General features: G+C 36.5%; 1 protein-coding gene across 6 annotated transcripts in view; it reads left to right on the forward strand.

The window, feature by feature from the left end:
* CHODL (chondrolectin) overlaps positions 1 to 25,995 on the forward strand; it is a 411,269-nt gene that overhangs the window by 192,762 nt on the left and 192,512 nt on the right. For all 6 annotated transcript variants that reach the window (XM_064380056.1, XM_064380053.1, XM_064380055.1 and 3 more), the window contains one exon: positions 1,346 to 1,535. The gene's annotated coding sequence lies outside the window, so the exon portion shown is untranslated. The remainder of the gene's footprint in view (positions 1 to 1,345; positions 1,536 to 25,995) is intronic.

Below are 25,995 nucleotides of genomic sequence, written 5' to 3' on the forward strand. Positions count from 1 at the left end.
GCACCATGCCTTTTTTTTAGAAAATTAAATAAAATTTAAAATAACAATTAAAGGCTTTGTGGATTACCCTTTAAGAAATTTATGGATTGCTTTTTTCTGTTTAACTCCAATAAAGGGAATTTGACATTTATATAGCTATTAGCTTTCATTTAACACATGTTGAGACTTTAATTAATCCCTATTGGTTCTTGCTGAGCCTCCAAACATGGACTAAGTTCATGGGATAGATTTTTACAGATGGATCACATCACATAAATAAGAATGTAACTACACTCAGAAAATTCTTTTGAAAGAAACATGTTATTTAACCATTCAAACCTCTTATAATAATTGAGTCTTATAATTTATTTGTTAAAGGTCTTATTTATCTTTCTTCATGAAATAAAATATTCAAAAACAGATTACAAAGGAGCATGATCATGCAGGCTTTAGTAAAAGACTCAGAACACTTTATGTCCACTGCATGTGGACAATTCTTTCTGCATGTGAATTGCCCTTTCCTGCACCCACAGCTCTCATCCCTTCACACTGTATTATCTTTAAAAAGAGAAGGAGACGACATGCAAAATTAATTTAAGTAAAGGTCTGCATTGCAACTGAAAGCCATTAACTGGCAGCCGTTCACCAAAGCACAGGCAAAAATCAATTTTAATTAGTATTTTTGGCTTTAATGAAAAGTGATTACAAAATTGGCATTTTAGCTAATACTGTTGAGATTTATGGTGAGCTGATGCTAATTAATTTTCTGTTGAATTGCTGTGGGCCTTAGTGTCTGCAATAAAATGGTATATTTGCTGATACCAGGGCTGCATCAGCAGTTCAGTTTTGTAACAAAGGCTCCTTAATGGTTTACAGGTATATTTCACACTATTTCTCTAAGCTACAGTGCATTATTATTTTTTCCATTAAAAGACTGATATAGGCAATCAAATTTCATATGATGTTATTAATTGGGACCATTTTATTTTAATGTATCTTGAGTGTTATCCAAAGAACTCTTTATTTCAAATATAGCTTTCTATTGTCTACTTGCAAGTGGTAAATAGATTAGATGATATACTTTAATTAGAGAACATTTAATGACTGATTTCTCTGTATTTCTTTACTTTTCGTCTTCCCTTGGTTATATTGGTAATACATTGGCTTCTGAACCTACTTACATGCTTTAGCTCCATTTCGAGGCAGGAAATAAAACAGAATTAAGCTTTACAATTTACTCTTGTCATGTGATTTGAGTTTTAAATACACTTTAGCTTGCTTTTATTGTGATTATTTCCTCCTTTTTTTAGAAAAACAAAATAGTCCTTACTGAAGACTTTAAAAAATTATATGATGTTTTCTGCAGGCTGAAAACTTGTATCCTGGCATTGATTTTGTTGGACCTGTGAAAGTCATTTTGTTCATTTGTTATTGGCATTATTGGCTGCCATAGACAGACACAAAGTGGCATTATCTACACTGAAAAGGATGGCCTGTGGAGAAAGAGAGAGAGCGTTGGAATCTTGACTGCACTGTGATTGGCTCTGGGGACTTGGGTAAGTTACTTAACCTTTCTCAGCTTCTGTTTTATTAACTGTGTGATGAAAAAAACCATGCCCTTGTCAAAATATATTTTGAGCATTAAAAATAAAAATGATTTAAAGCAAAACATTCAACAACAATAGCCATTTTTATTTTTGAAATGAAAGCTGGGTTGTTAAAGCATCATCTTATTACCTACTGAAATATATATAAAATTGAGTTACAAAAGTTTATAATATTTAGGATCCCATTCATGCAAATGCATTTTGTGTTCATAAATGTCTAAGCATAATGTATGATTAAATCATTAATTAATAAAACCAAAGTGATAGCAAATATAAACTAAGAACTATACAGTCTTAGAATTTTACAGTAGACTCAATAGAATAGGCTCAATTTAAAATAACTGAGATGTCTAGTTCAGTTCTTTTTATTTTAAAATGAGTACTTAGAGGTGCATATTAAAAGTTAAATGACTTGATTAATAACTTACAGGTGAGTCTTAGAGGAAGGGCTCAAATTTTATGACTTATATACATGTGTTTCTATGTGTTAAAGGGAGCCGACATCAAATTGATCCCATAGAGATAAGCAATAACTATATGAGAAAGCTTTTGTAGTCCAGATTTAGGATGATGTAACATGGAAAATTGAATATATTTTTAAAAGGTTTTAGATAGAATTTGGAGAGGTGAAAAATCTTCTCATTGTTGCCTTAAACATTGAACAGCTTATCACATGAACTGATGGACAGTGTCCTATAGGCTTTTAGAAAGTATACCCTCCAGAATTCCACTTAAAATTTGAAAAAAAAATTGTAAATATTCCACTGAAAGCCTCTGGGAATATTTTCTGTTTAAAAACTTTTAATTTTAATATTTTAGAAGGGGAGACACTGTTTTCTAGGAGCACAGCACAGATTTAAATACACATTTGCTAATCAGGTCTTAGATGAATGGACCCCCTTCTACCCACCTTCTCTCACAAACCTTACAGCCTTACAGACCCCATCTTTGGGTCCACAAAATGTGTAAAATGCATCTTCATAGCTTAGAGCTATGGTAATAAGAGACATGCTTAATTTTCATTTTCCAGGTAAAATAGAATTATAGAATTACAAATCAGAAAGCCTTAGGGAATATTTATTCTAAAATTCTCATTTTGTAGATAAGGAACTTAAAACACAGAGGAGTTATAAAGCTTGCCCTTGTCACCCAGCCAGTGTGAAGCAGATCTGGGAATTAAAATTCAGGTGCTCTAAATCGTAGCTTAGTGATCTTTCCTTTATTCTGTATATCCAATAGTTTAGAAAGAAGCTAACCATTTTGTTCAAAATGTGCTTCATTTTATGTTTCTCACATCACTTATTGTCCATAAACTTTCAGGTAAATTATTTTAAGAGCGAAATTCTTTTGGGAAGAAGGTGAAATAATAGAGATACATATCTTGGATAGTTGCTAGGATATGAATATGCAGAATTGCTGAATTTTCAATATATCAACTTTGGTCATTACTTAGTCTTCACCTTCGAACATCCAGAAAACTTGATTTGGGGGCTGTATTTAGGCATGGTCAATTTCTGGCCATTTTTTTTTGTTAACTTATTCAAAATACCTTTTTGCAAAATGACAGTATTGAACTATAGTGAGAAATTTAACTCCTGAGTGAGTGAATTATTCTTTGCTGTTCTGGAGAAAAGTCTACATTAGGAAGATAAATTATAACTGCAAGATTGCTAATGAATCGTAGACAAAAGGGAAATTAGTTGTGTGCTCTTAATGATTCAGGTCAGCAAGATGATTGCCAGGTGAATCTATCTCTACTATAGGACTGTATTGACTTAGAATCCCAGAAAACTCATTGCAGGGTTAGCCTCCAGTGTGTGCAACCTGTACAATCACACAAGGCCAGCACACAGTAGGAAACCACTCATCTCTTGGTTTAATGCTCTGCTATTGTTGTCTTGACATGTTTAATAATATTATCTTTGGATTTGTGTTTTTTTAAGTGAAGTCTGTTGGGACAATGGAGCATGCCTGTGAATGAATAGAGGACATATATGTGAATCTGCTGTTTCTTGTTACATTATTTTCCTTGAGCATCTTGAATACAATAAGATGCTCCATGAGCACAGAATCCCAGTAGACCCAGGATATGTGGGAGTTCAGAGAGACTCAAAGTGTGTTACTTGTACTTAGTAAGCATGGAGCTGACAGCCCAAGAGGCCATGCTTTCCATTCTCACCAGAAGTTGCTTAGGTTCCCGAAGGATGGCAATGGTGCTAGGAGGAATAAACACTTCTATTCTTTCATATTCATGCTATTTTCCTGTATTAGTTACCCACCTATGCTGAAAATGATATGGGAGGAAAAAGAGAGCAACCTTGTTAATTAGTCCGTTTTCACACTGCTGATAAAGACATACTAGAGACTGGGTAATTTATAAAGAAAAAGAGGTTAAATGGACTCACACTTCCATGTGGCTGGGAACCTCACAGTCTTGGTGGAAGGTAACAGGCATGTCTTCCATGGATGGCAGCAGAAAAGAGTGTGAGGGCCAAGCAAAAGGGGAAACCCTTTATAAAACCATCAGATCTCATGAGACTTATTCACTACCACCAGACAGTATGCAGGAAACCACCGCCATGATTCAATTATCTCCCCACCACAACACATGGGGATTATGGAAGCTACAATTCAAGATGAGATTTGGGTAGGGACACAGCCAAACCATATCAGAAATATAATTTCTTTTCCTTTCAGTCCTTAACTGAAGGTAGAAAGTATTGGTAAAATGTGCATGTAATCATGAAGTGAAATAAAAAGTTGATTTAATTTTCTTGTGTTTCTACTTTGCTGTTAAGAATGAAATATATATGCACATATGAGCTATGGAATGTGAATTGTATAATTTCAATAATTTAACATCCAAATTAAATGCTCTTGTATTTACATTTAAAACTAACATTGAACAATATAAAGACAAATAATGAAGTTCATGCTAATAATTTAACACATTATTTTTTCTTAGGAAGACATTAACTAGTGAATAGAAAACACCACATTGTTGAGAGAGACTGCAGAAAAAAGAAAAATCTTTATTTTTAAACACTTTTATTAGCACATTTTCCTGCTCTTTTAACTAGCAATGTTGAATTTTCACTTTGCACTGTATTCTACAAATTATGGAGTCAGTACTGACTCATTGTGGTCCAAAAGAGAGCATTCTATATCATTCTCCAGACACACTGCTATTTTCTGAATTTCAAACAGATTATCTTCTCTGTGTTGGTAGAAGGAAAAAGAAATACTTTTTTTTCCCTTTAGATAGTTTACAATATAGTTGATTATATAGTCTTTTATGATATCAATAATAATTCAGTCATGCCTTCTTGAGATTGTACCCTGGCCCTCTTGATTAAATTTTGATTTGATTTGCAAGCTAGCCTAAATTTACTTCAAGTTTACTTTTCAGATGGCTAATTTCATTCTGCTTCACAGAGTTGTGAGGGCTTAATTTATGTATTTAATAAATATGTACTGAGCAGCTATTTCCAGCAGGGCACTGTGCTAGGTGCTGGGATTCAGCAGTAAGACAGACAGGCTCTATACCTTTATGGAGATGCCATTTGGATGAGGGAGACAGACAATAACAAGTACATAAAAAGGGCAAGCTTCCTAGATTTAGATGAATCTGTGATAAGGAAAAGCAATGTGATGGAAAAAACAGTCACAAGGAGAGACTATTTTAAATAGTGTAATCAAGGAAGGACTGAGTAAGAATGGTGTATAATATCTGATCTGAGACCTAAATAATGAGTCAAAGTTCTAGAAAGAGAATGTTTCAAACAGAGGGAGCTAGAATTATCAAAGCGTAAAGATAAAATATCTTTGGTGTAGTAAGTCGAATAATGGCCTCCAAAAAGATATAACCATGCCCCAGACATTGTGAATGTGACCTTATTTGGAAAAAATTGTATTTGCAGATGTAATTAAGGACCTCAAAATGAGATAAACCTTAATTAACCAGGTGAGCCCTAAATCCAGTGAAAACTGCCTTTATCACAGATAGAAGACAAGACAGACACAGAGGAGGAGGCCATAGGAAGGCAGAGGCACAGATTAGAGTTCAGTTGCCATAAGCCAAAGAAAACCTGGAACTCTCAGAAGCTAGGAAGAGGCAAGGGGGAATTTTTCCTTAGAGTCTTTGGAGAAAGCATGGCTCTGTGACACCTTATTTCAAGTTTATGTTCTCTAAAACTGTGAGGGAATACATTTTTGATATTTTAATTCACCTGCTATGGTTTTAATGTTTGTGTACACTCCAAAATTCATGTTGAAACTGAATCCCCAGTGCATCAGTATTAAGAGGTGTGGGGGCCGGGCGCGGTGGCTCAAGCCTGTAATCCCAGCACTTTGGGAGGCCGAGGCGGGTGGATCACGAGGTCAAGAGATCGAGACCATCCTGGTCAACATGGTGAAACCCCGTCTCTACTAATACAAAAAATTAGCTGGGCATGGTGGCGCGTGCCTGTAATCCCAGCTACTCAGGAGGATGAGGCAGAATTGCCTGAACCCAGGAGGCGGAGGTTGCGGTGAGCCGAGATCGCGCCATTGCACTCCAGCCTCGGTAACGAGCAAAACTCCATCTCAAAAAAAAAAAGAAAAAAAAAAAAAGAGGTGTGACCTTTGGGAGGTAATTAGGTCAAGAGCACTTATGAATGGATTAGTAATCTTATAATTGGCTAGAAGGAACTAGCTAGGCCCCATTTTTTGCCCTTTCCTTTCTTCTGCCATGTGAGGAGACAGCATTTTTCTCCTCCAGAAAATACAGTAACAAGGTGCCATCTGAGAAGAAGAGACAAGGCCATCACTAGACACTGAACTTGCCAGTGCCTTGATCTTAAACTTCCCAATCTCCAGAACTATGAAAAATAAATTTCTGCTTTTTATAAATTACTCCATCTTAGGTATTTTGTTATAGCAGCACAAATGAACTAAGCCACCACCCAATTTGTGGTAATTTGTTGTTGCAACCTCCGAACACTAATTCACTTGATTTTTTTTTAAGAAATAAAAGGGGTCAGTGTGAGTAAGATAAAGTCAGAAGGTGGAGGAGGCTGAGAGGATATAAGAAAAGCAGGCTGAAGCCAGATTCCAAAGGGTCAGGTATACATGGGAAAGAGCTGGGATTTTTATTATCAGTCATGGGAAGCTGTTAATGGATAATAATCTAGAGAATCATTTGGTGTACGTTTAAATTGCAGTGCAGAGAATGGGCTGTCAGAGAGTCAAAGAATGCAGCAATACTATAGTGAAAAGTGGTAAAAAGACTATAGTAGTTGACGAACTCAGAGATGGTGGTAGCACAGACCCGTCTCATTGTCTCAGAAATAGATTATGGGGACCAGATTGAGATATATTTTGAGATTAGAATGGCAGGACTTGGCAAGAGATTGGATATGAGGAATCAAAGATGACTTCTGAGATTTTTAGAGCAAACAAGTGGGTAATGGAAAATCACTAGTAGAGGAATAGGTACCCACTGTTGATAGTGGAAATCGGAAGTTTCTGCAGTACATAATTAAGGTTTAGAAATCCAAGTGGAAATTTTATATAGAATTACTTGAGATAATGTATGCTAAAAGCATCATTAATGACCCATATATAATTGCTCAAAAAATGAATATATCCTTTAACATTTAATGGTGACCTGATCTTCTTTAGTTCTCACAAAATAGCCACTTTACTGTTTGGGGATATCACTCCATCACTCTATCATTGCAGTCATTAGTTCTTGCCTTCATTCATTATTAGAGCAGACTAATTGTCTTTGTGGACAAGGTTCCATAAGCCAAGCTAATTTTCATGTTTCCATATTTGATACTTCTACAGTAATCCACAAGTCATAGAATGTAATGTAAGTTAGGGCTAAAACTTGCATCACAAATTAGCAAGTGATTCCTCCAAAGTAAGAAGTTCCCTGACACTGGTGATTTGCAAATGTTAAATCCACCAGTTAGAAGAAATGCAAGAATCAACTCTTTGTCCAAATTCTACCTTAATCTTGGCTCAAAAAGCCTGAAAATCTGGGCTTATGGATGCTCTTTCTAACCTTTCCCCATTTAATTATTATGACTCTGGCAGAAAGAGAAAGTGTACCTTTTTTTCCTAACAAAGGTAATTGAATATTGCCTAATTAGATTAACTGCACTACTTTGAAGCCACAGTGATAGATGATATATAGGAGGCCTGGCATTGATAATTGTGAGAGAGAAATTATTTAATGTAAAATGAAGACTACAGAGTGCAGAGGCCACAGCTTTGACTAGGGTGTCCCCTTCCCCTCTCAAACTTTGTGTATATATTTTTACATTAAAAAATGGAATCTTTTCAACTATTAAAATACGTTCAATTCCTCTCTATGGCTTGTAACTGTATGTACTGATTTAATTAGTTTAGATTGCCTGCATTAGTTCTGGCTGAGCAGAGCATAGTGGTTTAGTTCCTTTCTGATTAAAGAAGGGAGGAACACACCGTTGGCACTCCCCATATTTACCATTGCAATAAATATAAAAACAGCAATACTTGGAAAAGCCAGAGTGTCACATACAGTGGTCCTTCTGGTCTCATTTTTATTGGATTCAGCCTCAATGTAGAAAGAGTCTAGATAGCTGTCCTCCTTTCAGGGTAAACAGACAAGTGTGTTATAGAGAATGACTTGGGAAAAAGCTACCATCTTAGATGTCATGCCATCTGCTCTGACCTAAAGCACTTTGGCAGATACTGGCTATGAGAAAAACTTGTGATGCTTCACAGTGTGGATGATGAGGACAAGGGGCCATTTTTTTTTTTTTTTGATGTTCCATAACCAAAACTTTAACTAAGTTAAAAATGGCTTGGGAAAATGGTCACCAACTTTTCTTTGAATTGCTTGTGCTGTATTTCTACAATCTGCAGAACATTATACATTTTCCCCCCATCCATTCAGGATTTGTCAAGCACCTACTATGTCCTTGTGAGAAGTATGTTGGTTTATTTGATGATATGGAAACTGTTAATGAAGGAAGGAGGTAACATTGGTAACTGACAAATAGTGAAAGAGGCTGAACTAAAAATCTTTTTCTTTCTGAGAAAAAGAGGAGGAATTGATTTGCTTTTCTCAAAAATGATGGTTTTCTCATTTCCCCTCCAAAACTTAAAGTAGAAGTTATGAAGGAATTTGAATGTTTCTTGGTGTCTCTTCAACTCTAAGATTTTTGCGAAAATAAGACAGAGTTCCACAAGTTTTAAAATATTTATTTCTTTGCAAAATGAGATAATTCCTGACTAAGCAATTGGAGTGGATTAAAAAACAATGAGACATAGTTGGAGGAAGTAGATCTGCGCATATAAGACTTATATTTGCATCTTGTTTGGTGCATAGTTTTCATATCCATGAATTTAGAAAATCATCGCACTTAATACTGGGAAATATAAAGCTGAATATATGTAGCAGCAAAGGAAAGAGAGAGAAACAAAAATTCTGAAACCCATTAAACCCTATTGGCAAAAAAAAAATTGGCAAGATATCTAAAATTTGTTTATGATTTTTGAACTTCAAAATGAATGGCATGTCAGGTAACTGAATAATGCTTTCAATTGAGGAGCAATTGTAAGCTCTGGAACTGCCCAAACATATTGCTAATACTATATGCTGAAAATCTCTTTTTGGATCTATTTTGCATTTACAGTTGTTAGTACAACAAAAACCATATGCAAGCCTCTGTTTGACATCCATCCTTCTGGGGGGCAGAAATGCAGCCTACTCTCCAGCCAACTTTAGACCTATCGAATACTATTGGTTACAGATTTGTTTTCATGTTCAGAACTTCAAAATTTTCAAAAAAAAAAAATAGAATTTTGGTTTATAATGATTTTCAGATGATACTAAAGAACACTTTAGTATTGTTTAATCATTTAATCATTTTAAATTTGTAAATTGAGATGAACATAATTACAGAACAACAGAAAATTACTATTTTTTGTTTGGGAAATAATTTTTTTTTTTTTTTTGAGATGGCACATCGCTCTGTCACCAGGCCAGAGTGCAGTGGCACGATCTTGGCTCACTGCAACCTCTGCCTTCTGGGTTCATGTGATCCTCCTGCCTCAGCCTCCCCAGTAGCTGGGACTACAGGCTTGTGCCACCATGCCCTGCTAATTTTTGTATTTTTAGTAGAGATGGGGTTTCACCATGTTGGCTAGGATGGTCTCAATCTTTTAACCTTGTGGTCCACCTGCTTCGGCTTCCCAAAGGCTGGGATTATAGGCATGAGCCACCGCACCTGGCTGGGAAAGAATTTTTGTCTTCTACATTGTTCTTGTACAGTGTATTCAATACAAACAGACACAGTGTGTAAGCTTCAGCTTTAATAATAGCTTTAATGATGGTGATACATTTGAGTAATTCTATCACCAGTTGCATGAGGGAGGCTGCTGTGAATGTGCTACTGAAGTAGGATATTAGCCAAAATTGTGACTTATGGAGATCAAAATAGGTGTTTGACAAGTCAATTTGTAAATTTTTTTTATAAGTTTGCTAAATTCATGGGTAAATTTTAGAATGTATCTGTTGTTTACCAGATTAACTATATAATGAACAGCTCTGGAATTTGCTCTATATGGTGTTACAATTATGAATTCAAGATCAAACGTGACTCAGATGCATAACAATACTACTTAGGAAAGTAATGGAATCTGTTTTTCTATTACATTTTAATTTCAATTATATTAGTCTGCTAGGGCTACCACAACAAAATACCAGAGACTGTGTGGTTTAAACAACAGAAATTTACCTTCTCACAGTTCTGGAGGCTGGTAAGTCTGAGGTCAAGTGAGGTTTGGTTTCTTCTGAGGCCTCTCTCCTTGGCTGGCAGATGGCTGCCTCCTCACTGTGTCCTCACATGGCCTTTGCTCTGTGTGCTCTCATTCCCGGTGTCTAAATTTCCCCTTCTTATAAGAACACCAGTCAGAGAGGATTAGGACCAACACTCACAGCCTCATTTTAACTTAATCACCTCATTAAAGACCTTTTCTTCAAATATGTCTACCTTATGAGGTCTTGAGGGTTAGGAATTTTGGGGAAATGTAATTTACCACATAACATCAATGTAATTTGTACATCTGCTCCTGTTTGTTGAGCTTCTCCTCGTCATCAGCACTTAGCTAAGCACAGGTGATACTGTGGAGGCAGGGTCTCTGCTCTCCTGGAGCTAACAGCCTAATGGAGTAGAAAGTCAGTTAAGAGTTAAACAATGACATAATTGCAGGTGGTGATAATTGCTGTGAAGGCAATGAAAAGAGTATGTGGTGGAGATCAAAGAAGTGAGGGTGGGAGAAAAAGGGGTGTGAAACCTGCTTCATGGGTCCTTAGGAAACACTCCACAGAGGGACATTTTCCTCAAGATGGGAAAAACTGGAAGAAGTTCAAAGGCTGAGGCACAATGGATAAGAAGTCAAATGAAATCCTTGCAGGGGCATCAGGTGTTTGGATTTATATGGCTTTTTAGGCTTAGGGAAGAGTTGGGTATTATTTGAATTGTATTATAAAGTCATGGAACACGTTTAAGTAAGAAAGGCATTTCAATTTCACAGGCTTACTGACTGCTGTGCTATAGCTTGGAAGAGACAGAGTGGACACAGAGGTTGCATTTAAGGGGCTGTGGCAGGGCAGTAGCAATAATGGATTGGATGAAGGTGGTAGCAGTGTAGATGAATGACATGATAAATGTAAGATACATCTTAAGAGTAGAAATGACAAGACTTGAAGATAAGTTAGATGTGTGGAGTAAGGAGAGAGTAGAACCAATGACTCCCAGATGTGAACACCTGAGATGTCAGTGTCAGTGAGTGTGAAGGACAAAACTGGGAGGGGACAGACTTACACAGGGATCTTGATTGAGACTGGGTGTTCAGATCCAAGAGTGTAGGTTGGGTCGTTTTGACTTTGTGGTGTCTATTAGTTTATCCTAGAAGAATTGTAGACTTGTTGGAGTAGGAGCATATTATGAAGGTAAGAAAAAAAAAAACCTGAAGGTGGAGTAAAAATATATTCATTTACTAATGATTACTAGTGGTGCCCAGTTAAAACAGTATCTGTGAGCTTAAATAACTTGCTTTTAAATTAAGGTTTGATTAAAGGATTAGGTACAGCTTTGTCTTTTTTTTCCCCATAGATGTTGGACATTTATATGTGACACAGGGTTTTATATTTGTGTGCCTATCTCATTTGCTGATGCTATTAGTAAAGACGTGTTGAGGGGGCAATGTCAAGTTATTTGAAACTGAAGACTGTCATGCTAGGTTTTTAGGGTGTAACAGAAGAGTAGTTTAGAACTTAAATGAAAGCGCCAAACAAAATGCTTCTAGTGTAGCTTTGCAAATTGTAAATTTGGCAGGAATTTTAAGAAATGTTTGACTCCTCTGGCTTTAGTAATTTAGGGAGTTTAGTGATTTAGTAAAGACTTCCTGTTAACTGCTTCTTAAATATTTAGCACTCTAGGAAGAATAATAGGATGATAAAAACTTTGCTGTTGTTGAAGAAAATAAATCATTTGGTTTGCCCCAAACTATTGGAACCTGAAAAAGAATCTTGTTTTTATGAAGTTTTTCTTATTTTTAATGAAAGTAATTGTTAATGGAAAAGAGCGGTCAGGAAAATAAATTGTGCACATGAAAGGCAAAACCATACTTCAGAACACATTATGTAAATGTGATAAAGAATTGAACGTGATTTTGAAGGTAGAGAAAAAGCAGATTAGTTGTTGTGTTATGATTAGCCTCTTTAAAGTTTGTTTTGCAGGAAGGATTCTATTTTCAGTGTTTAAATTGCTCCCAGGAATAAAGGAAGGTTTACCGGGAAAAGTTTATTCCTAAATAGATCAGGAGAAATCTTGGTATTTATGTATACTAAAGGCTAATCTTCATTTATTCACATTAGGATAGTGATAAACAGCAGGGCATACATTTGAATTTTTTTAAAGTAGTGATTAATTTCATAAGCTGCTAGGAAGAAATATTAGGCATTTTTTTCCAATTTATTTATTTTACTGATGAGGAAACTAAGATGTCTTCAGGTGAAATGTGACTGGCCACAGCTGGTTATTGGAAAGCCTGGTTCTAACCCAGAGATTCTGACTTCTCGGCTACTACCTTTCAACTCCATAAAGCTGCATTTTATGCATCTTTTCCAGCATCTCACAAACTCAACATTATGATGGGAACATTTAAAACTCCACTCTCCAGATCTCAAAATGCATTTTATGCATTCTTTACTCCATAAAGAAGCCTGGTGTCTTCTTTTGTTAAATAACAAAATATTTTGACAGTTCCTTTGTTAAAAGTATCAGAGTGTACTTGTTAGAAGAGAAGTATTAATTGGGTAAGAAATCAGTTACTTTTTGTTAGATATTTTTACCATAGCTAGAAAAAGGTTTGCTAGAAAGAATATCCTAGGTTTAAAACAGATTGGGTTTCCATGTGCTTCTACTCAAACATATTGGCATCTTTTGAGTAGTACTGACACGTCTTTCCTGTTTAGCACAGGTTTAGTTGTCCCTTACAGCACACATTTTTACTACCACTGTCCGGAATGAGGGAAACATCTCCGGCCAATATTTGGAAAGACGCTTCCTGAAATATGTGAATTGAGTTTGTCACTTTTTATTTTGTTAACATGAATTTCAGACTAATTGCTCTAGCTGACATGTTTAAGCTAAGGGAATACATATTTTAGATCCACACAAATGTGTTTATTTTTCTCTAACCTGTGTCTAAATAGATTTTCAAACATTGGGAAATAGAAAAATACTGCAGAGTATATTAAACTTCTCATTAGGTACACTGTATGCATTTCAATAAGTTTAATATTTATTTTCATGTTTGATATGGCAGTTTTCAGGCCCAAGGTCTTCATGGATTGTCTATGTGTTACAGAAATGACACAGTATTATCAGCTGTGAATGCAGGAAGAGACCAATTCTGAAGGATTTAGAGCAATCATGTCCAAACATTTAAGAAAGAGAGTAAAGACTATTATGGACAGCTAAAAATATAAGTGGAAAGATGTAATACTGTAAAGTAAAATTTGACAAATAAATATTTTTTGTCTTGCCAAAGAACCATAGAATCTTTACATCATTGTTATTGGCATTGCTACCTTAGAGCACTATTTATTGAAATGCTGATGTAGCATTCTGCATTAACCTCAGAAGACATTTTGCTGCCTGTAGAATTGCTAATGCTAGAGGTAGCCAAAACAGTTTTGGTTTCCCTTAAAATATGGATTTGGTCTGGCGCTGATTAATTTGTCATGGCTGACAGAACTAAAATTTTACAGTGACTTCATTGCAAATGACATTAATATTTTAGAAATGGAACCTCCATTTGGTCATTGATTCTATCAGACTTTCCAGTAGTCTTACAAAGGTAGATCAACAGGAGCATATTTTGGGAGAAAGATGGAAAATCTAGTTGTCTATATTTATTTCCTAATATTTATTTTGAAAAGTTTTTTTTCTGCTTCATTTGAACTAAGCAGAATTAGTGAGAAATATAAAGAGTTGGTAAGAAATTGTGCAGAAGGTAATAGGTTGCCTTTCAGTTATTGCAGTTCTGAAGACTGAAAAGAAGGCAGCCCTATATCAGACCATACCAGGATAACAGTACTAACCGATACACATTTTCAGCACTGATTATATCTGTATTTATATAACATATATAGTATATGAGATATGTTATGACATATGATATATGACATAAATGTGTATAATTTGTGATATATATCACATATAAAATCACACATATATCACATCACCATATATGACATGTGTATATATCATATGTGAGTGTAAGATATGTATCTGTGATGAAAATGTGTAGCTATGAGTATGGTTATCCTGGTACGGGCTAATATTAAGCTGTTTTCATCTTTGTGATTTTCAGTTTTTCAGAATTGCAGTAATTCTGCTATGTCTATGTATCCATATATCTTTATATCTATATTTATAAATACAGAGAAAGAGGGAGGAAGAGATCAGGGAGGTAGAAAACTTACCTAACTTGTGTGTGATAGAGAAGATGTTCTAATAAAATAGCAAATTCAAGAGACCACATGCAAATTCTACAGACATTTTTCCCCCAGCTTTTTATATGGCTTATGACTTTCATACCAATTTGGCCTTAGTACATTATCCATGTTTAAAGCTGGATGCTATAGTAAGTTAGATACACCAAAGCACTATACAGCCTTGAAAATGAAGGGAATCTTGACATTGGTGACAACATGGATGAACCGGGAAGATATTTGCTAAGTGAAATAAACCAGGCACAGAAGGAAAAATGCTGTATGATTTCACCTATATGTGGAGTCTACAAATGTTAAATTTATAGAAGTAGAGAGTAGAATGGTGGTTACCAGGGGATGGGGATAAGGATGAACAAAAAGATATTGGCCGAAGGGTATGAAGTTTCATTGAGACAGGAGGGATGTGTTTTTGAGATCTGGAGAGTGGAGTTTTAAATGTTCCCATCACAATGTTGAGTTTGTGAGATGCTGGAAATATAAATTTGTTTGATCTAATCATTCCACAATGTATACACATATCAAGACATCATATCGTACCCCACAAATATATATATATATATAAAATTTTTATATGCCAATTAAAAAGAAAACCAGCAACTAATATCCAAACAATATTTGCTGTGTCCCTGATTTATTAAATGGCAAATTAGGTAACAAGCCTCTGTTTTTCCAGCTCGTTTCTCCAGAGCTATCACCATGACCATTCTCCCAATTAAGTGAGACTGGTCGCTCATTGATCCCTCTTTGTTCACAGCTCATTGACCCTATTTTTAATTTACTTTCTTCCCTATCTACTTTAGATTCTAAAATCTATCCTTTTAATAACACCCAACAATAACTGACTGCTTGTGGCATCTCTCCTCACTTTCCCTCCTTCTCATCCTTCCATTTTATTCATGGTGTTCCCTCTATTTCTTTATTTTCTTCTTGTTGGCAAATATATAACTGGAACCAAAGAGCTTATGTAGAGAATTTAAATAATAATAAAGAATGAAGAATTATATAAACATACCCTTATGTCCCACTACTGAAGTTAAGAAACACCAATTCTCTTCCTCAACTGTGTTTCCACTCTACCCTCTCCTGAGATGACCAATGTCCTGACTTTGTATAAGTTATTTCCTTGCCTTTTATTTTTGAAAACTAAGTAACAAGTATGAACCTGTATATAAGGAAGGAACAATCTTCTACTATTAGAAAAAGCTTCCAAGCAGAAGATAGGTTGAACAGGGTCTGAGGTTCATAGTTTCATGCCTTTAGCTTCCTTGACAACTGTGGCAACCTTTCTTTGGAAAGTTAGCAGAGAGGTCATGAAAACACAGCATGAGAACTTTGCGAAGCATACACAAGTTTCAAAAGCCGAATTGACCAAGCAGAAGAAAGGATATCAGAGATTGAAGATCAACTCAGCGAAATAAAATGAGAAGGCAGGAATAGAGAACAAAGAGTGAAAATAAATGAAAAAAGCCTCCAAGAAATATGGGATTATGTGAAAAGACCTAATCTACATTTGATAGATGTATTTGAATGTGACAGAAAGAAAGAATCCAAGCTGGAAAACACTTTTCAGGATATTATCCAGGAGAACTTCCCCAATGTAGCAAGGCAGGCCACCATTCAAGTCCAGGAAATACAGAGAACACCACAAAGATATTCCTCAAGAAGAGCAACCCCAAGGCACATAATTGTCAGATTCACCAGAGTCGAAATGAAGGAAAAAATGCTAAGGGCAGCCAGAGAGAAAGATCGGGTTACCCACAAAGAGAAGCCCATTAGACTCACAGCAGATCTCTCCACAGAAACCCTACAAGCCAGAAGAGAGTGGGGGCCAATATTCAACATCCTTAAAGAAAAGAACTTTCAACCTAGAATTTTATATCCAGCCAAACTAAACTTCATAAGCAAAGGAGAAATAAAATCCTTTATGGGCAAGCAATTGCTGAGAGATTTCATCGCCACCAGGCCTGCCTTACAAGAGTTCCTGAAAAGCACTAAACAAGGAAAGGAACAACCAGTACCAGCCACTCCAAAAACATACCAAATGGTAAAGATCGTTGATACAATGAAGAAAATACATCAACTAATGGTCAAATCAACCAGCTAGCATCAAAATGGCAGGATCAGATTCACACATAACAGTATTAACCTTAACTGTAAATGGACTAAATGCCCCAATCAAAAGACACAGACTGGCAAATTGGATAAGAAGTCAAGACCCATTGGTGTGTTGTATTCAGGGAACCCATCTCACGTTCAAGGACTTACATAGGCTAAAAATAAAGGGATGGAGGAAGATTTATCAAGCAAATGGAGAGCAAAAAAAAAGCAGGAGTTAGAATCCTAGTCTCTGATAAAATGGACTTTAAACCCACAAAGATCAAAAGAGACAAAGAAGTGCATTACATAATGGTGAAAGACATCAATGCATCAAGAGGAGCTAATGATCCTAAATATATATGCACCCAATACAGGAGCACCCAGGTACGTAAAGCAAGTTCTTAACGACCTACAAAGAGACTTAGGACTCCCACACAATAATAGAGACTTTAACACTCCACCGTCAATATTAGACAGATCAACAAGACGGAAAATTAACAAGGATATCCAGGACTTGAACTCAGATATGGAACAAGTGGACCTAATAAACATCTACAGAAATCTCCACCCTAAATCCACAGAATATACATTCTTCTCAGCACCACATTGTACCTACTCTAAAATTGACTACATAATCGGAAGTAAATCACTCCTCAGCAAATGCAAAAGAACAGAAATCATAACACACAGTCTCTCAGACCACAGGGCAATCAAACTAGAACTCAGAATTCAGAAAGTAACTCAGAACTGCACAACTTCAGGGACACTGAACAACCTGCTCCTGAATGTTGACTGGATAAACAATGAAATGAAGGCAGAAATAAAGATGTTCTTTGAAACCAGTGAGAATGAAGACAAAACATACCAGAATCTCTGGGACACATTCAAAGCAGTGTCTAGAGGGAAATTTATAGCAATAAATGCCCATCATAGAAGCGAGGAAAGATCTAAATTCAGCACCCTATCATCAAAATTGAAAGAGCTAGAGGAGCAAGACCAAAAAAACTCAAAAGCTTGGAGAAGACAAGAAATAACTAAGATCAGAGCATAACTGAAGGAGAGAGAGACACAAAAACCCTTCAAAAAATCAATAAATCCAAGAGCTGATTTTTTGAAAAGATCAAAATAGACCACTAGCCAGATTAATAAAAACGAAAAGGGAGAAGAATCAAACAGTTGCAATGAAAAATGAAAAAGGGGATATCACCACTGATTCCACAGAAATATATACTACCATCAGAGATTACTACAAACAGCTCTATGCACATAAACCAGTAAACCTGGAAGAAATGGATAAATTCCTGGACACTTACACCCTCCCAAGCCTAAACCAGGAAGAAGTTGAAACCTTGAACAGACCAATAACAAGTGCTGAAGTTGAGGCAGCAATTAATAGCCTACCCACCAAAAAAAGTCCAGGTCCAGATGGGTTCATAGCCAAATTCTACCAGACATGCAAAGAGAAGCTGGTACCATTCCTTCTGAAACTATTCCAAACAATCCAAAAAGAGGGAATCCTTCCTATATCATTTTATGAGTCTAACATCATCCTGATACTGAAACCCGGCAGAGACTCAACAAGAAAAGAAAGCTTCAGGCCAATATACATGATGAACATAGATGCAAAAATCTTCAATAAAATACTGGCAAACTGACTGCAACAGCACATCAGAAAGCTTATCCATCATGATCAAGTAGGCTTGAAGCAAGGCTGGTTCAACATACACAAGTCTATAAACGTAATCCACCACATAAACAGAACCAAAGACAAAAACCACTTGATTATCTCAATAGATGCAGAGAAGGCCTTTAACAAAATTGAACAGCCCTTTATGCAAAAAACTCTCAATAAACTAGATATCAAAAGAACATATCTCAAAATAATAAAAGCTATTTACAACAAACCTACAGGCAATATCATACTGAATGGGCAAAAGCTGGAAGCATTCCCTTTGAAATCTGGCACTAGACAAGGATGCCCTCTGTCACCATTCCTATTCAATATAGTATTGAAAGTTCTAGCCAGAGCAATTAGGCAAGAAAAAAAAAAAACATAAAGGGTATTCAATTAGGAAAGGAGGAAGTCAAATTGTCTCTATTTGCAGATGACATGATTGTATATTTAGAAGACCCCATTGTCTCAACCCAAAATCTCCTTAAACTGATAAGCAACTTCAGCAAAGTCTCAGGATACAAAATCAATGTACAGAAATCACAAGAATCTCTATACACCAATAACAGACTAGCAGAGAGCCAAATCATGAGTGAACTTCCATTCACAATTGCTACAAAGGAATACAACTAACAAATGATATAAAGGACCTCTTCAGGGAGAACTACAAACCATTGCTCAATGAAATAAGAGAGGACACAAACAGATTGAGAAACATTCCATGCTCATGGTTAGGAAGAATCAATATCATGAAAATGGCCATACTTCCCAAAGTTATTTGTAGATTCAATGCTATCCCCATCAAACTACCAATGGCCTTCTTCACAGAACTGGAATAAACCACCTTAACCTTTATATGGAACCAAAAGAGAGTCCACATAGCCAAGACAATCCTAAGCAAAAAGAACAAAGCTGGAGGCATCACACTACCTGATTTCAAACTATACTACAAGGCTACAGTAATCAAAACAGCATGGTACTACTGCCAAAACAGACATGTAGACCAATGGAACCAAACAGAGGCCTCGGAAGCAACGCCACACATCTACAACCATCTGATCTTTGACAAACCTGATAAAAACAAGCAATGGGGGAAGGATTCCCAGTTCAATAAATGGTGTTGGGAAAACTGGCTAGCCATGTGCAGAAAGCAGAAACTGGACCCCTTCCTGACACCTTACACTAAAATTAACTCCAGATGGATTAAAGACTTAAACATAAGACCTAACACCATAAAAACCCTACAAGAAAACCTAGGCAAAACCATTTAGGACATAGGCATAGGCAAGGACTTCATGACCAAAACACCAAAAGCATTGGCAACAAAAGCTGAAATAGACAAATGGGGCCTAATTAAACTCCAGAACTTCTGTACAGCAAAAGAAACAATTGTTAGAGTGAACTGGCAACCAACAGAATGGGAAAAACTTTTTGCAATCTACCCATCTGACAAAGGGCTAATATCCACAATCACAAATAACTAAAACAGATTTACAAGAATAAAACAAACCCATCCAAAAGTGGGTGAAGGATATGAACAGACACTTTTCAAAACATGTAGATGAGGCCAATAAACATATGAAAAAATGCTCATCATCACTGATTATTAGAGAAATACAAATCAAAACCACATTGAGGTACCACCTCATGCCAGTTAGAATGGCGATCATTAAAAAATCTGGAGACAACAGATACTGGAGAGGATGTGGAGAAATAGGAACACTTTTACACTGTTGGTGGGAGTGTAAACTAGTTCAACCATTGTGGAAGACAGTGTAATGCTTCCTCAAGGACCTAGAAATAGAAATTCCATTTGACTCAGCAATCCCATTACTGGGTATATACCCAGAGAATTTTAAATCATTCTTTTATAAAAACACATGCACATTGCGGCACTGTTTACAATAGCAAAGACCTGGAACCAACCCAAATGCCCATTGATGATAGACTGAACAAGGAAAATGTGGCACATATATATACCATGGAATACTATGCAGCCATAAAGAATGATGAGTTCATGTCCTTTGTAGGGACATGGTTGAATCTGGAAACCATCATTCTCAGCAAACTGACACGAGAACAGAAAATCAAACACTGCATGTTCTCACTCATAGGCAGATGTTGAACAATGCGAACATAGGGACACAGGGAGGGGAGCATCACACACTGGGGTCTGTTGGGGGGCAAGGGAGCAGCAGTGGGAGAGGAATTGGGGAGGGGTAACATGGGGAGAAATGCCAGATATAGGTGACAGGGGGATGGAGGCAGCAAACCACATTGCCATGTGTATATCTATGCAACAATCCTGCATGATCTGCCCATGTACCCCAGAACCTAAAGTACAATAAAAAAAAGATAAAAAGAAAAAACAAACAAAAAAAAGAAATATGGCTGGCAGACCATTACCCTTCAGGATTTTGAAGGCATTTCTTCAGTGTTTATTGTTTCTGGTGTTGCTGTTTATAAATCTTGTTCGTGTATGTCACTTGATTTATTTATTTTTTTCTTTCTGAAATTGGTAGAATCTTTTCTTTGTCTTCAGTGTTCTGAAAGTTTACAGTGATATGCATTGGCATAGCCTTATTTTCATTTGTGTGTGTGTGTGTGTGTGTATGTGTGTGTGTGATGAGTTGGGCATTCCATGACGTATTATAATTCAAACGCTTGTGTTCTTCAATTCTGGAAATTTTGCTTCAGCTGTATCATTAGTAAGTTTCTGTTCTTTCCTTAGAGATCTTTTTGCTTCAAATGTTAGACATACTGCACTGTACTCTTTTTAAAATTCCTCCTATTTTTCATCTCTTTAACTTCCTGTTCTACTTCTGAGAGATTTCTTCAACTTTATCTCACATATTTGCTGTTGTGTTTTTCCTTTCTGTTATTATGCTTTTAATCATGCACCATGAATGTGATATCTTCTCTAATTTTTTCTGAGATTAATGGTAGATAGTTTATAGTTTTTGTTTTCCTCCTCATGGTTTTTTCTGTCAAGCTGCAAGAAGTATTTTTTTTTTCCTGTTTGTTGGTTTTGTTTTTAGCTTTCATTTTAGAAGTCTTTCCCAATATTTGGTATTTCTGCTCATAATTTAGATGAACGAAAAAATCAGATTGTTCTAATTGTATAGGTAGACGCTGGCTGCAACATGGAGCTTTACTGTAGGATGATGTGGGAGAGTATTACACTGAGGAACCGCCATGTCATTATCTTCAGCTATTTCCACTTAAGCTAATTACAATCTCCAGCAAATTGTGAGGGTAAGATCCTGCTTCCAGCATTCTGGGAGTGGAGTGTGGTGGGGAAAGACGTTGATGTTTTCTACTGAAAGATGCTGAAATTTAGCATTCATATATTTAATTCTTTTCTTTTTTATAAAACACTATACCCATTTTCTCGTGTATATTTAATCTCTCTCTTCCCCATCTCTGTCTGTGTCTGAAGTGAATAGTTTTCATCTTTTTTCTATATTTTATTTATTTTTATATTATTTTATTTTATTTTTAAAGATGGAGTTTCTCCATGATGTCCAGGCTGGTCTTGAACTCCTGACCTCAGGTGATCCACGCACCTTGGCCTCCCAAAGTGCTAGGATTACAGGCATGAGCCACCGCACCCGGCTCTATATTTTATTTTTTAGAGAAGTTTTGGGTTCATAGCAAAATTGAGCAAAATGTACATACAGAGAGTTCCTATATACTTCTCGACCTCACACATTCACAGCTTCATTCCTTATCAACATTCTTCCTCAGAGTGGTTTTTGTTGCAATCAATGAACCTGGCACATAGTTGTCACCCACAGTTCATAGTTTACATAGGGTTCACTCTTGATGGTGTACATTCTATGGGTTTTGTCAAATGTACAATGACATATATCCACCATTATTATAGCATACAGAATTGTTTTGCTGCCCTAAAAAATCCTCTGTGCCCTGCCTATTCCATCATTTTCAACACATATTTAAGCTTCCTCTATTAAAAACAAATCTTATATAATTCTGAAAGTCTGCCCCTGTATCTCTCTTCTCTTTCACAGGCAATTTTCTTCTTTTCCTCACTTTCTTATCAACCTGCTTAGTCCACTAATCAGCACTATTTCTTTTATTTTTCTTTTAAAAAATTTTAAAAATTGACATGTAATAATTGTACATATTCATGGAGTACAAAATGATATTTTGATACATGTATATAGTTTGCAACGATTAAATCAGGATGATTATTACATTATCACCTCAAATATTTATTATTTCATTGTATTAAGAACTTCAAAATCCTCTCGTCTAACTATTTGGAAAGATTTGATACATTATTGTTAACTATAGTATTGAGAACTTAAAATCCTCTCCTAGCTATTTGGAAAAATTTGATAGATTATTCTTAACTGTAGTCATCCTACAGTGCTGTAGAAGAACACTAGGACTTATTCCTTCCATCCATCTGTAACCTTGTATTCATTACCCAACTTCTCATCATCCTCTGCTATCCACTCTCCTTCTCACAATGAGATATCATCTTAGCAGAGTTAGAATGGCTATTTAAAAAAGGCAAAAAAATAACAAATGCTGCTAAGGCTATGGAGAAAAAGGAACTCTTATATACTGTTGATGGGAATATAAATTAGTACAGCCATATGAAAATCAGTATGGAGGTTCCTCAAGAAACTAGAAATAGAACTACTCTATGATCCAGCAATCCAACTACTAGGTATTTAACCAAAGAAAGTCAGTGTATTGAAGAGGTGGCTGCACCCCATGCTTATTGTAGCACTATTCACGTAGCCGGGATTTGGAATCAACCTGAGTTCATCAGCAGATGAATGGATAAAGAAAAGGTGGCATATATACACAATTGCCATAAAAAATAATGAAATCTTGTCATTCATGGCAACACAGGTGATCCTGGAGGACATTGTGTCAAGTGAAATAAGCCAGACAGAGAAAGATAAATACCACAAGTTCTCACTCATATGTGGGAGATAAAAAGTTGAGCTGTTTTGATAGCTAGAAATAGCTAAGGTCATTTCTGTGTCACAAAATACAAAATGGATTTTTTTTTTTGTTAAAATCTTTCTTGGCCTTTCATAAGCATCTAACATTCTGTTTCTTTAATTTCAGCCTTCTGGTGTTTGTTATATCTGTTATACAACTCCCTTTTTGCCTCCTTTACAGGATATTTCTCCCATAACATTCATTAACTCGGAATGGGCAAGATTCAGTGCTGATTGTCTTTTCCCCCTTGTTTTATACTCTCCCAAGGCAGTCTTATCAGTGCTCCTTGCTTTAATCAGCACCTATATGAAGACAATTTACCAAATTACAACCCTGACCAGGTGTTATGGACTAAATTTTGTGTCTTGCCCAAATTCATGTGTTAAAGCCCTTATATTCTAGTGTGGCAATATTTCCAGATAGAGCCTTTAAGGAAGGTTAAATGAGGTTTTAAGTGTGAGATCATGATCTGATAGGATTACTGGTCTTATAAGAAGTGACACCAGAAAGCTGTCCCTCTCTCTCTCTCTCTGTGCACACACAGAGAACAGGCCATGTGAGGACACATCACGAAAGTGGCCATTTACAAGCCAGAAGGGGAGCCTTTATCAGAAACCAAATTTGCCATCAAGCTTGATTATGAACTTCTGGACTCCAGAGCTGTGTGGAAAAACAATATCTGTATTTTAAGCCATCCAGTCTATGGTATTTTGTTATGGTAGCCTGAGTAGACCAACAAACCTGGTCATAAAATGGAGCAAAGAGCATTTATTCAGATGTCAGCTTTTTCATTTATATCCTTAAAAGGTCCCTATAACTGCCTAAAACTCAAACTCACAATCTTTGTTTTCAGCTTTAAGTTCTGGGGTACATTTGCAGGATGTGAAGTTTTGTTACATGAGTAAACGTGTGCCATGGTGGTTGCTGTACAGATCAACCTATCACCTTGGTATGAAGCCCAGCATCCATTAGCTATTGTTCCTGATGCTCTCCCTCCCAGCACCCCAACAGGCCCCAGTGTGTGTTGTTCCTGCAACGTGTCCATGTGTTCTCATCTTTTAACTCCATTAGCCTCAGCAAACTGACACAGGAACAGAAAACCAAACATGGCATGTTTGCACTTACAAGTGGGGGATGAACATTGAGAACAAACTCACAATCTTATACTTTGCTGTTCATTCTCAATTTGCAAAACCTGATTTCTTTCTGATATTCTTTTTCTCTGTTAATGAAACTCCCTTCTGTAATCTGAGTCATAGCCCTAGGAGTCATTTTTGATACTTACCTCTTTTCTTCACACCACATTGCATCCGTTATTCCACTGACGCATTATCTTTTACCTTCTTAAGATTTAAAAAAATCTGTCCACATTTCTCCTTCTCCATTTCAAACATGGTCCCATCATTTATTTGATGTGGAAGTCTCCTAACTAATCTCTTTGTGTCTATTCTTGCTTTCTTACAACTAGTTCTCTCTTGGAGCCGTGGGGACAGTTTTAAAATGTCAAACTAACCAGGCATGGTGGCTCATGCCTGTAATCCCAGAACTCTTGGAGGCCGAAGCAGGCAGATCGTTTGAGTTCAGGAGTTTGAAACCAGCCTGGGCAACATGGAAAAATCTTTTCTCTACACAAAACACAGAAATTAGCCTAGCATGGTGGTGCATGCCTGTGATCTCAGCTACTTGGGAGGCTGAGGTGGGAGGATCACTTGAAAAGGTCGAGGTTACAGTGAGCCTTGATTGCACCATTGCACTCCAGCCTGTGCCACAGAGTGAGACTCTGTCTCAAGTAAGTAAGTAAGTAAATAAATAAATCAAACTCATCAAATACTTTAATTCAGAGGCAGTGGCACTCCAGAAAACCAGGAGCCTGGATATGATAGCCATCGGTCACCAGGGCAGTCCACAGACCAAGGCATGGCAGCTGAATTCATGCTGAATCATCATAAATAGGAATATGCATTAATCCAAAGCAGGAAGACTGGCGATTTGAAGACCTAGCTACTTCTGAAGCTCAGGCCATACAGTAGTAAATCTTACTCCTTGGACCAAAAAGAAGAAAGCAGAACAGGGAGTTTGTTGTTATCAAGGTTGATTAAACTATTTGTTGAGGAAGAAACCCTCTGAAACGAAGTGAACTTTTTCCTGTGTCTGTGGTTCAGAGACTCACCTGAGGGGTAAGTCTGTGAAAAGAGATAATAGCTTATTCACTCCAGGGAAGAGCAACTATAAAAGATAGTAAACAACTAGCATAAATGAGTGTCATATGGAAGAAAAATCTCTGAAGCTGAATCTCACGTTTCAGGTGTTCCAGCGTTGTATTTCCCACAGTAAGAATTACAATGACCAGGAGAAGTGAGGCTGAAGTCCTTTTAGATGCAAAATAAGATGCAGATAACATTTCTGTAGCTGAGTCAGTCATTTCTTCATTTTGGGAACCATAAGTAGGAGAATAGTTGAATTAGCAGAGGAAGCCATAGGAATGGACTGAGAAAGTAAATACTAACACTATGCCAGAAAGTGAAAAGCAAATTCCTTTTCAGCAGCAACCATCTCAAAATGTGTATTTGTGGAAATCTAGGGTTCAGACACAGCAA

Source organism: Aotus nancymaae, unplaced genomic scaffold, assembly GCF_030222135.1.
Source record: "Aotus nancymaae isolate 86718 unplaced genomic scaffold, 86718_ANA_hifiasm-v0.15.2.pri h1tg000022l_1, whole genome shotgun sequence".
Lineage (NCBI taxonomy): Eukaryota > Metazoa > Chordata > Mammalia > Primates > Aotidae > Aotus > Aotus nancymaae.